The 16,210-nt window shown below is 46.4% G+C and overlaps 1 protein-coding gene across 4 annotated transcripts in view; it reads left to right on the forward strand.

Annotated features, from left to right (window-relative positions):
- The window catches only part of DPF1 (double PHD fingers 1), a 548,769-nt gene that overhangs the window by 379,109 nt on the left and 153,450 nt on the right, over positions 1 to 16,210 (forward strand). The gene's annotated exons all lie outside the window — the stretch shown is intronic.

Raw genomic sequence — 16,210 nt, forward strand, 5'->3', positions numbered from 1 at the left:
AAGACACTTCCTGACAGCAGTTCCATGTAAAAAAGGCCGACATGAAACTGCTGTGGGAAAGTGCCATCATAATTCCGACAGCGGAAACGCCATTCTTAAGGGATTAAGAAGTATATCAGAATGTCGGAACCACGTCGGAATACCCCAGGTTTAAACTCCGACCGCTGTCATCCGAATACGGCGGTCAGACTTTAAACCTACCATGTCGGGTGGAAAGTCTCTGCAGCGATCAGAGACTTTCTGTCTGACATTGTAATCAGGCCCTTAATCTCCCCAGGCCTACCAAAATTGAATGCGTACTTGTGTAATGTTAACTGGTGCTAATGTAAAGGCTCCAGTACCTACGGGTCGAGATTGCGCTATATAAAACTGGGGAAAAAAAGTAGACACTAGAATTAGAAAAGCACCCAATATAATTGTGGGCTGCACTCTCACGTCAAGAGATTCTGTTGGAGGAAAATCAAAATGTCAGGCACTGCCTAAAAAAACCATGGCAAAAACTTAACTGCGAAAGTTTTTAGTTCAAACTGAAAAAAATGTAAAAGCCAAAATGATTCCTGCATTATCTTCCACCCTGCCTTCTGCAAGGTGAGTTCACGGGCTGGCTGGCATTTCAGACGCACCGCCAGCTCATTGTAGGGCGGGAAAGTGTCAGGCCACCGGCAGCCATCTTTCCCCCTTCCTTATTACACCGCGACGAGACGGGGATTTCATATTTCTCTCGGCTTCCCTGACAGACTGCTCTTGGGCTCATTTATTGCTCTTCAGACCCGTCCCTTTTTATTGTCTGCCAGCTGCGGACAAGAGGATTGGCTATCAATCATTCCGGGTAAGTAATAAATCCTCGAGTACTCAGCCACAGACCCGGTGATGTTGACTGGCAGGCCTTTCTGTTCACATCTCTATAGCTAATGGGGTCCACTGAGTTTGAGCATCTCCCATTAAACCAACGCAATACACGCTACAGCATAAAAGGGGAGCAGGGCCTAAAGGTGAGAGGAGGTTTAATTTGTAAATAAATTAATAAGTATATGGCCCAGAGTCTTTCTTAGGAGCCTTGCACTGCCGAATGTCGAAGTTGCCAGAAACCAAGATTGACGAGTTTTGATCTCAGCTCACGTCTCTTTCTTCCATCATTCTATACTTCATCTCTTTATGTGACCCTTTAGAGTTCTTTTTCACCCCTCCTTTCTCCATTTCAGTTCAGGATATTTCCTCCTTTTCATGCTTCTGTAATTTATTTTTACCTGACCATGTTTCTTTATCAGTCATCAAAGAATTGTGTTTGGTATTTACGTAAGTACAGGAATAAGTGCAGTCACATTCCATGGCACAAAAGGCTGTAGTTGGGATGTTATGCAGATCGGACTGTTAGCCCCGTGCTCCGGAGTCAGCCGCTCTGGCTGCTGTGCCACATCTCTCCTGCTCCACATTTTGGGGCTGTGCCAGTAGTTGGCAAGGTATGTGTTGCGAAGACCAGCCTCTTATAAGACTTATAAGAGGAGACTAGTAATGGATACTTTGGTACTGGGCGTTTATTGTCCTATGTGCGAACTTCATTGTTAAGGGCAAAGAGATGATAAGTTTTGCCCAGTTGGTGTAGTTTCAGGACCGAGGTGAGCAGGGCTCGAGTCGGAGTACCACGCGGGTGGATGGTGTCCCCCCACTTATTTTACCGGGAGCTTGATAACTATAAACTGCAACTGAGTGCAAGCCACCTTTCGTGACATCACTTCCGGTTGTGACGTCAGCGTCCCCCCACTTCTTTTTGTAGGACTTGTGCAATGGAGGTGAGGTAATGTTAGTGTGAAGGCTCAGCCCTTGTTGGTGGGTACAGTAGTGGCTGTCCATCCCACAGTAACCCATTTAAGGAAATTAAATGGATAGAGATGAAACTTGAGACTTCTGTAGGGTAAGCGTCAGATGAATCAGGGCCTCTCTAGGAATGGCACAAATTATGTGGTGCTGGTGATAGAGAAGTGCTGGATCTTCTTACAGGGTTTGGATTGAAAGAGCTAATTGCTTTCCTCTACAAAGCTTTTCATTTTTTCTGGAAAGATGCATGAAAGTACAGGCATTAAGACAAACTCTAGACAGTGCAGCCCCAGGGTAATGCGATATGAAAACAATGTAAAAAGAAGCATTTAAAGTGCCAGGAAGGAGTAGAATGTCAGTACATTGCTAATAAGACTTAGACAATAATATAGCCCATGAAAGATCATGTCCAGGAAGAGCACAAGAGAGTGCATAGGACAGGGTTCCACAAGGGGCGAAGCCTTGGCAAATTATTTGGGGGCATAACCACTTACTATGCAAATGCTTGACATTTAAATCCATTGTATATACATTTAACTCATGGATATCCTTAAAATGTGGCACAGATAAGCTCCTCATGGTTCACCTTGGGTAGCCCTCTTTTAGGAAATCCAAATGTGAAGCTATAGGCAAACAGTGACAACAGCAGATTCTGGTTTCACGGTCTGGTGTAAAGTGTATAATTGTGAAGGTAAAATTGGAGGTCTCAATCTTGCATAACAAAGGTAAGTGAAATCACAGTGGGTCTTCTCAAGTGGTGTCTTAAGCTGTTAAAAAATAATTTGTAATTTCACTCGTGACACAAACCCTTAAGTTTCAGTGCAGAGCTATCAATCAATCAATCAATCAATCATTTGTAAAGCGCACTACATACCCGCGAGGGTCTCAAAGCGCTGGGGGGGGCTACTGATCGAACAGCTAGGTCTTGAGTATCCTCCTGAAGGTCAGCAGGTCTTGGGTCTGTCGTAGGCTCAGTGGGAGGGTGTTCCATGTCTTGGCGGCGAGGTGGGAGAAGGATCTCCCACTGGTGGTTGTTCTTCGGATGCGCGGACGGTGGTGAGTGAGAGGTCGGCGGAGCGTAGCTGGCGGTTGGGGATGTAGAAGGAGAGCCATCTGTTGAGGTAGGCTGGGCCGGTCTTGTGGAGTGCCTTGTGTACGTGGGTGAGGAGCTTGAAGGATATCCTCTTGTTGACCGGGAGCCAGTCCAGGTTTCTCAGGTGGGGGGTGAAGTGGCCGTGGCGTGGTACGTCGAGGAACAGTCGTGCCGAGGCATTTTGGATGCGTTGTAGTCGTTTGATGAGCTTGGTTGGGGCTTCCGCGTAGAGGGCTTTTCCGTAGTCGGGTCTGCTGCTGACGAGGGCCTGGGTGACTGTCTTTCTTGTATCTGTCGGGATCCATCTGTAGATCTTGCGGAGCATGCGGAGGGTGTTGAAGCAGGAGAAGGAGACGGCGTTGACTTGCTTGGTTAATGAGAGTGTTGAGTGGAGGATGATTCCCAGGTTGCATGCGTGGTCGGTGGGTGTCGGGGCTGCCCCCAGAGCCGTCGGCCACCAGGAGTCGTCCCAGGCTGACGGGTTGGAGCTGACGATGAAGACCTCCGCCTTGTCCGAGTTCAGCTTCAGACGGCTGGTCTTCATCCAGTTGGCGACAGCCTTCATTCCTTCGTGGAGGTTGGCTTTGGCGGTGATGGGGTCCTTAGTGAGGGAGAGGATCAGCTGAGTGTCGTCGGCGTAGGAGATTATGTTGATGTCGTGCTGTCGGGCTACGTGTGCGAGCGGGGCCATGTAAATGTTGAACACCGTCGGGCTGAGGGTGGATCCCTGGGGTACGCCGCAGATGATCTCGGAGGCTTTGAAACGGAATGGGGGGAGGCGGACGCTCTGGGTTCTGCCGGAGAGGAAGGAGGTAGGTAAATCCAGAGCCTTGTCTCGGAACCCTGCGGCGTGGAGGCGTGCGCGTAGTGTGCGGTGGCAGACGGTGTTGAAGGCGGCAGAGAGGTCTAGGAGGATGAGTGCTGCGGTCTCGCCGTTGTCCAGCAGGGTCCTAATGTCGTCGGTGGCGGCGATGAGGGCAGTCTCTGTGCTGTGGTTGCTGCGGAACCCTGACTGGGAAGGGTCCAGGATTTTGTTTTCTTCGAGGCATCAGGTTAGCTGTCTGTTGACGGTTTTCTCGATGACCTTGGTTGGGAAGGGGAGCAGAGAGATGGGCCGGAAGTTCATGAGGTCTCTTGGGTCTGCCTTAGGTTTTTTGAGTAGGGCGTTGATCTCAGCGTGTTTCCAGATCTCTGGGAAGGTCGCGATCTCGAGGGAGAGATTGATGACGTTGCACAGGTGGGGTGCGATGGAGCTGCTTACTCTGTTGAAGACGTGGTGCGGGAATGGGTCTGACGGCGAGCCGGAATGGATTGTGCGTATGGTCTTGATGGTGTCATCGATGCTCACGCTGGCCCAGGCTAGCCGGGGGTCGTGGTCGATGGTGTGCGGAGGGTCTGTAGTGTTGCTGTCTGTTGGGGCTGTCTGGGTGTTGAAGCTGTCGTGGATGTCTGCTATCTTGCGGTGGAAGAAGGTGGCGAGGGAGTCGCACAGGGCTTGCGACGCCGGGATGTCGTTGGTGTTGGAGCTGGGGTTGGAGAGTTCCTTCACGATGTTGAACAGCTCCTTGCGTGTGCGTTGTTGTCGAGGCGGTCTTTGAAGGAGGTCCTCTTGGCCGCCCTGATGAGGTGGTGGTGGTTGCGGTTGGCGTCCTTGTGTGCTGCGTGGCTCTCCGGAGTTTGTTCACTGTGCAATTTCTTCTCCAGTTTCCGGCAGGCTTGCTTGGACGCTAGGAGTTCTGGGGTGAACCAGCTGGCCCTCTTGCTGGTGTCTCTGTGGGGGGGTTTCTTCAGCGGGGCGAGGGTGTTGGCGCAGTCCTCGATCCAGCGTCTGAGGCTGTGGGCAGCGACATCGGTGTTGGAGGGTTCAGTGGGTGGGCCGAGATCGAGGTTTGCATGTAGTTGGTCTTCGTGATTTTGCTCCAGCAGCGGCGGGGGATCTTTTGGGTGCGGTGGTGTGTGGTGGGTTCCTGGAAGGCGAAGTGGATGTAGCGGTGGTCGGTCCAGAGGAGTTCGGTGGTGTGGCTGACGGAGACATGCAGGCTTGGGGAGAAGATGGGGTCGAGCGTGTGGCCGGCGGAGTGGGTGGTTGTTGTGACGAGTTGCTTCAGTTCGAGGTTGGCGAGGTTATCGATCAGGGTTATGGAGTTGTTATCGTTGTTGTTTTCAAGGTAAAAGTTCAGGTCTCCGAGGAGGATGTAGTTGGTGGAGATCAGGGCGTGCGTGCTGATCAAGTCGGTGATGGGAGTCACTGAACTGGGGGCAGGGTACGGGGGGTCAGTAGACGAGGGTGCCTCTGGGGGTGGAGTTAGGGTCTGTGTGGATCTGGAAATGTATGTGTTCAGCGGTGCTGAGCACGGTGTCGGTGCTAGTCGAGACCCTGATGCTGTTCTTGTGGACGGTGGTGTTTCCTCCTCCGACTCCTTTGGTGCGGCCTCTGTGGGTGATTTTGTAGCCGTCTGGAATGGCTATGGCGATGTCGGGTGTGGAGGAGTCATTAAACCAGGTCTCTGTAATGAAGGCGACATCCGGGGATGTTGTGTCGAGCAGGTCCCAGAGCTCTACAGCATGCTTGCGTGCGGATCGGGTGTTCAGTAGTATGCATCGGAGGTGGTTGGGGTCTCTCTTGGCGGGTGGTTCGTCAGCTCGGAGGCTGATGTAGCTGCAGTTCCGGCAGGTGAAGGGGCCGTGTGTGCTTTTGGGGCGGCCTTGAAGCAGGTGTGGCTCCTTCCGGAGTTGGAGGGCGTGCAGAGTGCTGGCGTCGTAGTGGCGGCGGTCGTTGTGGTGGGTGCGGGGGCCAGGGGTTCTGACACTGGGCGCGGTCCAGCACGGATGGGTGCAGACGGGCTTGCCTTAGGTGCGCCTTCGGTGCGCCAGCGGGCGACATATATGGGGAGGTGGGAGGGAGGAGCAGCTGGGAAGCAGGAGCAGCGAATGGGCAGTGGGCAGTCAGGGGGGCGGGGCCACAGGGGACGCAGCGGTGAGGGCGGTGAGGGACAACAAAGATAACAGAAGGAAAAAGGGGCACAGAAACGAGGGAAAAACGAGTGGCACAGAGGGCAGAAGGGCACAAAAAAACGAGTTGAACTGAGGGCAGAAGGGCACGAAAAACGAGGGAAAAACGAGAGGCACAGAGGGCAGAAGGGCACAAAAAACGTGTGGAACAGAGGGCAGAGGGCACAAAAAAGGAGTGGAACAGAAGGCAAAAGGGGCACAAAAACAGAAAACGAGTGGCACAGAGGGCAGAAGGGAACAAAAAAAACCGAGTGGAACAGAGGGCAGAAGGGCACAAGAAACGAGTGGAACAGAAGGCAGACGGGGAAAAAAACGAGGGAAACACGAGTGGCACAGAGGACAGAAGGGCACCAAAAACAAGTGGAACAGAGGGCAGAAGGGCACAAAAAACGAGTGGAACTGAGGACAAAAGAGGCACAAAAACGAGGGAAAAACTAGTGGCACAGAAGGCAAAAAGTGTTATAGAGAACAGTGGTCCCTATTCTAAAAGAATAAACAAGGGGAGATAATCATACACTAGATAGAAAGTATGTCTTTTGTCCAGCCGGACAAGAATTTATTTTCATAATAGTTTTCAATTAGTAGCGTGTAAGAAACAGTCAATAACAAGTGGGCACAGCCGTGACCCACAAAACACAAGCCAAAACAACAAAAAGGATTGGCCAAAAGGCAAGCCAAAATGGGTCTGTATACTTGTACTCAGTTTACACAGACATAGATTAACTTATAAACACCATTGCACACTCTAATACAGCTCAATCTTAGTGCATAAGGTGTATTGGTGTCGACGACGTTTCAATGCCACTATTAAATACAAGGCATCATCTTCAGGACAATAGAATTATACATTGTAGTCTTGACAGTAATATGCTGCGCCTTTTTACATTTACTTTACATTTAAAATGACCAGGGACAAGGTAAGATACACACAGTAAAAAAGGGGGGGAGAAAAAGGTGTAAATCATATTTAGAAAAATAAGCTAGGCATGTTTTGAGCATAGAAACGGTGACATTTGTGAATAAAACGGCGATTTGTATGGTTATTGCTGTGCGAATTTCGTGCTCGGGTGATATAGATATGAGAATCATGTCAGAACCACGTTAGGACTATATGGGTGGTTGTTCATAGTTTTCTCAAGCATAAAGCGCGTGGCCCAGTCCTGTAGGTTAGCGGGTTGGTCCGAACTTGGCTCGTGAGAACGGGTTCCATCGTGGGTACATGCTGATACAAAAATTTAAAAACGGCGCAGTACATAGTGGTGAAGGGTGAAAGGAAAACGGATAGTCATTTATGCCGCGTGTGGTTTAAAATAAAAAAAAACGAAAACAGGATGCCAGAGCTGATGTAATCATTTAAACAAACAATGTGCTGACCAGAACCTGAAAGGAAAATTCAAGAACGGGAATTGCTACTTAATAGCTTTTTATTTCAATTTTTTAGAAAAGCAGATTTATGTTTTTCAAACGATCAAAAAGAACATATTCAAAAAAGGACACTTACAAATGGGAGGACTAAATGTTTGTCTTCAATCATTCGCTATTACAGACATATCACAGGCATTCAACAAACTTTCACACCATTCAGGGAAGGGACTATAGAAACATACATTATAATCTTAAGAAATATATATTTACAATTTCTACTTCACAAAAGAACATAATGCCACGCTCTGCAAACACAGTTTTTGTAAAAATAGTAAAAGAAAGACTTTTTTTTCAGGTGTACATTCGTCTTGGATAAATTTTAACTTTCAACGTATGATTATCCGTAATGTACAAGCGGCATGGAGAAATTAATTAAATGACCAGGCCGTTTTTGCAGATATATTGTGGCGGAAAGCCTACGCGTTTCAAATCCCAATTCTTCTCTTAGGATTCTCCTCAGGGCCTCGAATAGTATCAATAAGTGAAAACGTCAGGATGGTGGAGGAGGGTCGTACGTTGTAATCACGGAACCGTATCTTCATGAAGCGTTATGCTGCTTGGAGTGTTCAAATTAAAAACCAGGACGGTTGGTGGTGGATGAATGCGGTCGGGATACAGATATCTAGATCGAATTTAGACTGCTGCTGACAGTCTAGCAGAAACAATCCTGAAGACACTTTTATTTTGTTCGTGCACGGGAGCGGTAGGTCGGGGGTCGGAGTACAGACGTCCTTTAGATTCCGTAATGTATACGGACTCCTAGCTTACTGGATCAGTTTAAACTACTGGCGGCGCCATGTCGATAATTTGGTATCATGGAGAAGGACGTGAATCCGCTCGCGTCTATGTCGGCACTACCTCTGGGCACATGCGCATAGCATAGGTTTAAAATCAGCGCAGTGCGTACAATTAAACATAAGTGCATAGTGAACGGGGATTTACCTATGGCAGGAGTTATAATTGAGTCTCACGTAATTCTGTGAGGAGCGCGGGCCTACACAATTTAATTATAAAAGGTTGCTCGGCCAACAGCCAGGGTACCTGTGTGGGCGAAATTCCAAGATTACAAGGAGTCTATGTGGGAATACAATGGTGGGTGGAATAAAACCAAAACACATATTTACCAGTTCCACTTAATAAGTCTCAGAGCGTCCCTGCGCAATAGCGTGTGTTTGGACGTCAGCCGGTGGAAAATGCACAATCGCATTTATCTGAGAACAGAATTGTAAGCAGGTATTAGGCGGGAACGCCAGGCTGTGACAGCGGGTGGCAGGGGAGGGCAGAGTTTGGGCGTGAGCACTTACTGTGGTAGTGGTGAGCCCGATTGCTTCATCTACTTCCGTGTTTCCTGAGAGACTCGTGATTGCTGGTTCAGTGCCCGGTAAAAGCAGCACTATCACCAGAAAGCGATGAAGGACAAAGCAACACTATCACCAGAAAGCGACGAAGGACTAAGGAATCTCAGGTGAAGGGATTAACATGGAAAGGCGGCAGCCATCTTAAGGTGGTGTGGGATTGATAGTGTCGGTGCAGATCGAGTGAGATAAAATTACAGGGGTGAAAGCATGCAAGGTGTCACAGCATGTGACTTAAGTACATGTTATAGTACAAAGTACAGAAGGCATTTTATAATAGGGAGGTCCAGTCCTCAAGGCGGTTGAGGCCACTGTGAATGCTGTTTGTCTTAAAATCCAGTGTAGTTCCTCTTTGTTGAGTAATTGCGATATGTCAGGCCCTTGTGGAGGCGGTTTGATCAATGTTATTATTGTCCATTTGAGGTCATTCTCCGTATGTCCTTTGTCTGTAAAGTGATTCACAAGGGGGGCATTAACAGTTTTGCAGCAAATCCTGCTGCGATGCTGTCCGATCCTGAGTTTGATTTTCTGGCTTGTTTGACCTACGTAGATCATCATGCATGGGCACAAAATAGCGTACACTACATTTGCTGAGTTATAATTTGAAAAGTACTTTCTCTCAAATTTGATGGTTCCATACTCGAAGGTTTTTCCTTCAACAGTGTAATCACAACAAACGCAGCTGCCACATTTAGCATGCCCTGTCAAGGTAGGTAGGCCCCATGCATCATTAAGTGTGGTTTTCAAGGTTTATTGAGGGAGAGATGCCCGGACAAGATGATCTTTTATGTTTTTGGCCCGTTTAAAGGCGAACAACGGACGTTCAAGGTTCAATTGTCCTGCATTCAGCACAGGCCAATGCTTTACTACACTCTTCCTTATTGCATTGGATGCTGGAGAGAATGTAGTGACACAAATGAGGCGCTCCTGCATTTTTTTGGGCTTGGGTTCTAGAAGAGTTTCCCTTGGGCAGTACCATGCGCGTTTGAGTGAGCGTCGCACAAGTTTACGGGGATAGCCTCTTGCTCTGAGCTTATTGCTTAGCGTCTTGGCTTCGCTGAAGTAGTCCTCTTTAAAGTAACAATTCCTCCTTATGCGAAGGAACTGGGAAAAAGGGAGGGAATCTCTCAGTGCGCGTGGGTGGTGACTGCTATAGTTAAGTAGAGTGTTCCGCTCAGTCGGTTTGCGTTGTAGACTGGTGGTGAGACGGCCCTCCGTGTATTTTATCACTAGATCCAAGAAGGGAAGTGATTCTTTGCTGGTGGAGAGTGTGTAGTTTAGGCCACCACTGTTATTGTTGAGCCAGTGATGGAATTGTGTGAGGCCATCAGAGGAATCAGTCCACAGTAGGAAAATATCGTCTATGTACCGTTTCCACAAGGCGATGCCATTGTGGAAAGGGTTAGACGTGTCAAGGATTCAAGATGTCTCAAGGTGGTCCATATAGAGAATGGCCAGATTGGGAGCAAAAATCGGTCCCATTGATGTGCCGCGCACTTGGCCATAGAACTGCCCTTCAAAAAGGAAAAAATTATTTGTCAGACATATCTCCAATAGTTAGAGAATAAAAACAGAGGGGACATTATGTGGGTTTGGACGTGTTTCCAACACTTTCTCAATTACACGGAGGGATTCATATTGAGGAATGTTAGTATATAATGATTCCACATCCAGCGTGCACATGGTGCTGGATGTGGGATCAAATGGGAGGTCTTCAATAAGATTAATCATGTCCATACTGTCTTTTATGTAACAGATGGTGCTAGGGACAAATTGTTTGATGAAGTAGTCTATGTAGTGTCCAAGGGGTTCCAGGACGGAACCACACCCCCAGACGATGGGCCTGCCGGGTGGGGATTCTGAGTTCTTATGAATCTTGGGGAGACAGTAGATTACTGGAATGCATGGGGCCTTGGTATTCAGGAATTTGTATTCTTTTTTTGATAGGAAACCTGATTCTAGGGCTTTCGTGGTGACTTGAGAAATAAGTTTCTGAATCTAGGATTTCTTTTTTGTATAGGTCAAGATCTTGAATGACGATCCCCCCTCCCTTATCCGCCGGTTTTATGACGAGGGAATGGTTGTTTTTTAGGATGGACAAGGCATTTTTCTCATGGATGGTAATGTTATAAGGCACAAATGATCTCTTATTTTCAAGGTCTGCAAGATCTTTTAAGACTAATTTGTCAAAAGTGGGGTTTTCGTGAGGTATCATTCCTGCAGTGGGGGAGAATTTGGACGGTGGTTTAAACGGGGTGTTGTAGTGTTTAGTTGGAGAGGGATTTAGAATGAAAAAACTATGTAGACGTACCTTTCTGAAAAATCTTAGAAGTTCGGTCTGCACGCCCAAAAAATTGGGGCGTATTGTAGGCACAAATGATAGGCCTTTATTGAGCAGTGAGACTTCATCAGCCGATAAAGAATGTTGAGTGAGATTAAAAATTGGTAGAAGACCTTCTTCTACGTCCGGTGTCTTAAAGTTTTCTGTTGGATCAGAAGCTACTACCAACGGTAGTGCTGGCGGCGGGTGGACGGTTCTCTTGGGGTGTTGGGCCATCTCGATGGTTGTTTGCCTCTTGCCGCCCCTGGGGGTTCTGATTGGCCTCGTCCCCTTCCTAAAAAATTCCTGTGTGAGGGACCTGGGCTATCGTGTTGGTCAGAATTATCTGACGAGTCAGCCGAGCTGTAAGTGAACCCCACAAAATTTTGTTTTTTGTTGTACTTGCCCCAAGGCTTCTGGTTTTGTGGCCCATTGTAGGAGCGGTTCGTATAGTAGTCTTTAGCGAGGTATGGGTACGCTCTTTCCTGAGAAAAGCCTTTTATATCTTTTCTAACTTTTGTAGTCTTTTTGTTAAGTTCAATTTTATGAAAGTCCTCGACAGTTTTTTGTATTTGTTCCAAACTTTTTTTGCGTCAGGGGTGGTATTTATGTCTGTGATTTGTTTTTCTAAATCAGAGATCTCGGTGTTTAGTTTTTTCAAATGGACAATAATAACATTGATCAAACCGCCTCCACGAGGGGCTGACATATCGCAATTACTCAACAAAGAGGAACGACACTGGATTTTAAGGACCAACAGCATTCACAGTGGCCTCAACCGCCTTGAGGACTGGACCTCCCTATTATAAAATGCCTTCTGTACTTTGGACTATAACATTTATTTAAGTCACATGCTGTGTCACCTTGCATGCTTTCACCCCTGTAATTTTATCTCACTCCATCTGCACCGACACTATCAATCCCACACCACCTTAAGATGGCTGCCGCCTTTCCATCTTAATCCCTTCACCTGAGATTCCTTAGTCCTTCATCGCTTTCTGGTGATAGTGCTGCTTTGTCCTTCATCGCTTTCTGGTGATAGTGTTGCTTTGATCTATATACCGGGCACTGAACCAGCAATCACGAGCTTCTCAGGAAATACGGAAGTAGATGAAGCAATCGGGCTCGCCACTACCACAGTAAGTGCTCACGCCCAAACTCTGCCCTCCCCTGCCACCCGCTGTCACAGCCTGGCGTTCCCGCCTAATACCTGCTTACAATTCTGTTTTCAGATAAATGCGATTGTGCATTTTCCACCGGCTGACGTTCAAACACACGCTATTGCGCAGGGACGCTCTGAGACTTATTAAGTGGAACTGGTAAATATGTGTTTTGGTTTTATTCCACCCACCATTGTATTCCCACATAGACTCCTTGTAATCTTGGAATTTCGCCCACACAGGTACCCTGGCTGTTGGCCGAGCAACCTTATAATTAAATTGTATAGGCCCGCGCACGTGAGAATCAATTATAACTCCTGCCATAGGTAAATCCCCGTTCACTATGCACTTTTGTTTAATTGTACGCACTGCGCCGATTTTAAACCACACGTGACATAAATGACTACCCGTTTTCCAATCACCCTTCACCACTATGTACTGCGCCGTTTTAAAATTTTTGTATCAGCATGTACTCACGATGGAACCCGTCCTCACGAGCCAAGTTCGGACCAACCCGCTAACCTACAGGACTGGGTCACGCGCTTTATGCTTGAGAAAACTATGAACAACCCCCTATATAGTCCAAACGTGGTTCTGACATGATTCTCATATCTATATCACCCGAGCACGAAATTCGCACAGCAATAACCATACAAATCGCCGTTTTATTCACAAATGTCACCGTTTCTATGCTCAAAAGATGCCTAGCTTATTTTTCTAAATATGATTTACACCTTTTTCTCCCCCCCTTTTTTCCTGTGTGTATCTTACCTTGTCCCTGGTCATTTTAAATGTAAAGTAAATGTAAAAAGGCGCAGCATATTACTGTCAAGACTACAATGTATAATTCTATTGTCCTGAAGATGATGCCTTGTATTTAATTGTGATTAAACAAAACAGACGCCAGTGCTGAGAACTTCAATTAAAAGCTGACAAGCTGAAAGAAACAGTTGTTATGAATATAGCATAAACAACTTGCTTAAAGAATTGCAACATATGAATTTTTAATGCTTCTTTTTTTGGTTTCTACACTTTTTAAACACAATTTTTCGTGCATGGAAATACAAAAATTTTGTATACAAAATATATACAAACACAATTAACACAATGTAAATTAGCATTTACACACTTCAGGCATTCTTGGCCGTTCATTCACCCAAAAAACATTCACTCAAACAAACAAACAATAATTGGTCTCAGTATCAGTGGAACTTTAGTTATAGACTCAGGGAAGTAGTCCTTTTTGTTTTCCAATGTCAAGATATTTGCAGAATGCAAATTAATAGAGTTTCCAAATCTCTTGCTATTCACTAACAACCGTTGTGAAAAAGATGTTTTGCATGACCCGAGACCAGATTGGTCTACGCGTTTCAAACCCCACCAAGTATCGGGGTTCTCCTCAGGACCAATATTGACGCTGCAACAATAAAAAGACACGACTTTAGGATTGTGACCTGTGCTAAGAGACTGGACCCCTATGCTGAACACTAGCGTCCTCGTCCTACCTTGATTCCTTGATCCGAAATCCAAATTCATAAAGGTTGTATCTCCGATGGAAGTGCGCGCGGGGGCTAAGAAAGGGTGAAAGAACAAACATCCGCCTCATTTAGTCATTTCAATCACCCGCTTTCAGTCAACCATACATCTGACATCTCAGTGGTGGGGCTTACCCGCTCAAGTGGCGGCGTCTCTTTCGCCGAAAATTCTATTGTCTGTCCGTCCTTGTTACTAGGGAAATGGGGCGGCTGGGTCTGATTCCTCCGCTGCTTGAAAGAAACGAGGGTTGTGTGTCAAACAATTGCTGTACAAACGCATTAATTCCCTACCCTGTCTCCATCGGTAGAAACAGTTAACGGCATACCGGTTTCAGCAGTTTAGGCACTTCAGACGGGAAGGCTGGAGGTTTCACCTTCACTCGCTCCAATGTGGTGAGTGTCTCGGCAGTTACTTCCTGGTTAATTGAAAAGTCCCGTGTGGTGGTTCTGGGAAATGTAGTTCAGCTCAGAGAGTAAGATACAACTGCTAGGTTTAGAAAAAGTGGAACTGGCGCAATGGAGCTTCCTCTGACTGAAACCGGGTCTTGCTGCTAGAAATGTGATTTCATGAGTTTCAAAGAGGCCCCTCAAAGCGGTGTGGATGTTTCATGAAAAACAGTGCTTCACGCTGTTTCCTCCTCACAATGTGACATTGACTGTGGGGAGCCTCCACTTCTTAAAAATGGGTCTAGCTGCTAGGTTTATATATTTCAGAAATTTCATTGAGTCCCCTCAAAGCAGTATTAAATTTCATAATTAGCAGCGCTTCACGCTGACATAACGTTGCGTCCAAGTCCCCTCCACGTGGGTCATTTTCTATTTTAGAAAGGACTGTCCATCTCAGGTCGGTTTGCTCATGTTTTTTGCTCATCCAGTGGTTAACCAACGGGGCATTTTCAATTCCTCTCCGAATTCTAGATTTGTGCTGTGTTATTCGGTGTCTCACTTCCTGCGTAGTTTTCCCTATGTATACCATCGGACAAGGGCAGACAATGGCGTAGACCACATTTTTGGTCTTACAGTTATTAAAAGTTTTGTGTTTCCAATAGATGTTGTTAAATGTGAACACCGAATCTTCTATTGTCTCATCACAGCACGAACAAGTTCCGCACTTATGATGTCCTTTGGTTGGGGGTAATCCAAACAAGCTTCTCAATGTTGGAGTTTTTGCAATTGGGAGGGCAGCCCTCACAATATGGTTAGCCACGCTTTTTTCTTTTTTGTAGGCAAATAATGGAGGTGCTGTAAAATCTTCATGAAGATCTTTCAGTAAATGCCAATTAGACGTTATTAATTTTTTGTGTTGGTTTGCTGCTGGGCAAAAGGTGGTGACACACACCAATCTTTTGACATCTGGTTTGGTTTTCTTTTCCAGCAGTGTCTCTCGTGGTATCCACCATGCTCTTTTGAGGGAGTTTTTGAGCAGTTTTTTAGGGTATCCTCTCTGGATGAGCCGATCCTTTAGATGGCCAGCGTGTTCAAAATACTCCTCTTTTCCTGAACAATTTCGACGAATTCTGAGAAATTGTCCGAACGGAAGGTTCTGTCTCAGACTACGTGGGTGGTTGCTAGTAAAGTGTAAGGCTTTATTCCTGTCTGTCGGTTTGCGAAATAAGGTGGTACTTAAACCCCCTTCATGAGGCTCCAGTTTGACATCCAGAAATGTGATAGATTTATTAGATGCCGTACACGTAAACTTGATGTCATTAGTCCTTGAATCAAGCCAACCAACGAAATCATTCAGTTCTTCATGTCCTCCTGTCCAGATGAGGAACACGTCATCAATGTATCGCATATAACTGGATATGCAATTACTGTAGGGATTGTTAATATAAATGAATTTATCTTCAAATAATCCCATGAACATTACTGCTAACTCTGGAGCGAAGGGGCATCCCATCGCTACCCCCTTTATTTGGTAAAAGAACTCCGAGTCGAAAGTGAAAAAGTTTTTTTGTAAAGCAAAACTGGCCAAGCCTAGGATGAAATCCGTCGGGACCCTCATTGGTCTTTCCCTAGGGTCCAAGAAGACTGTCAATGTCTCAAGAGCCTGTTCTTGCGGGATTTGGGTATAGAGTGAAATAACGTCTAGTGTAACTAGAAGTTGTCTGTTACCGTCAAACTGGGTTGTTGCTATTTTGTTGAGAAAAGCCGTAGTGTCTTTGAGATGAGCTGGAATAGTTTCTATAAACGGTTTCAAAAAGAAATCAATGTACTTCGCCACTGGTTCCATGAGAGATTCACAGCCAGAAACTATGGGGCGGCCTGGCGGATTGAATTCATCTTTGTGCATTTTGGGCAGCACATAAAACACCGGGGTTCTAGGGTTTTTGTTTTGTAAAAATGCCAGTTCTTTCGGCCCGACAATGCCCTGTTCAAAGCCTTTTTGGATCATATCAAAAAGCTGATTTTTTATTTCCATGGTAGGGTCCTTTCCGATGCGTCTATAACATGTTTTATCATTTAATTGTCGGTGGACTTCTGTTTTATATTTA

Source organism: Lissotriton helveticus, chromosome 9 (genome assembly GCF_964261635.1).
Source record: "Lissotriton helveticus chromosome 9, aLisHel1.1, whole genome shotgun sequence".
Lineage (NCBI taxonomy): Eukaryota > Metazoa > Chordata > Amphibia > Caudata > Salamandridae > Lissotriton > Lissotriton helveticus.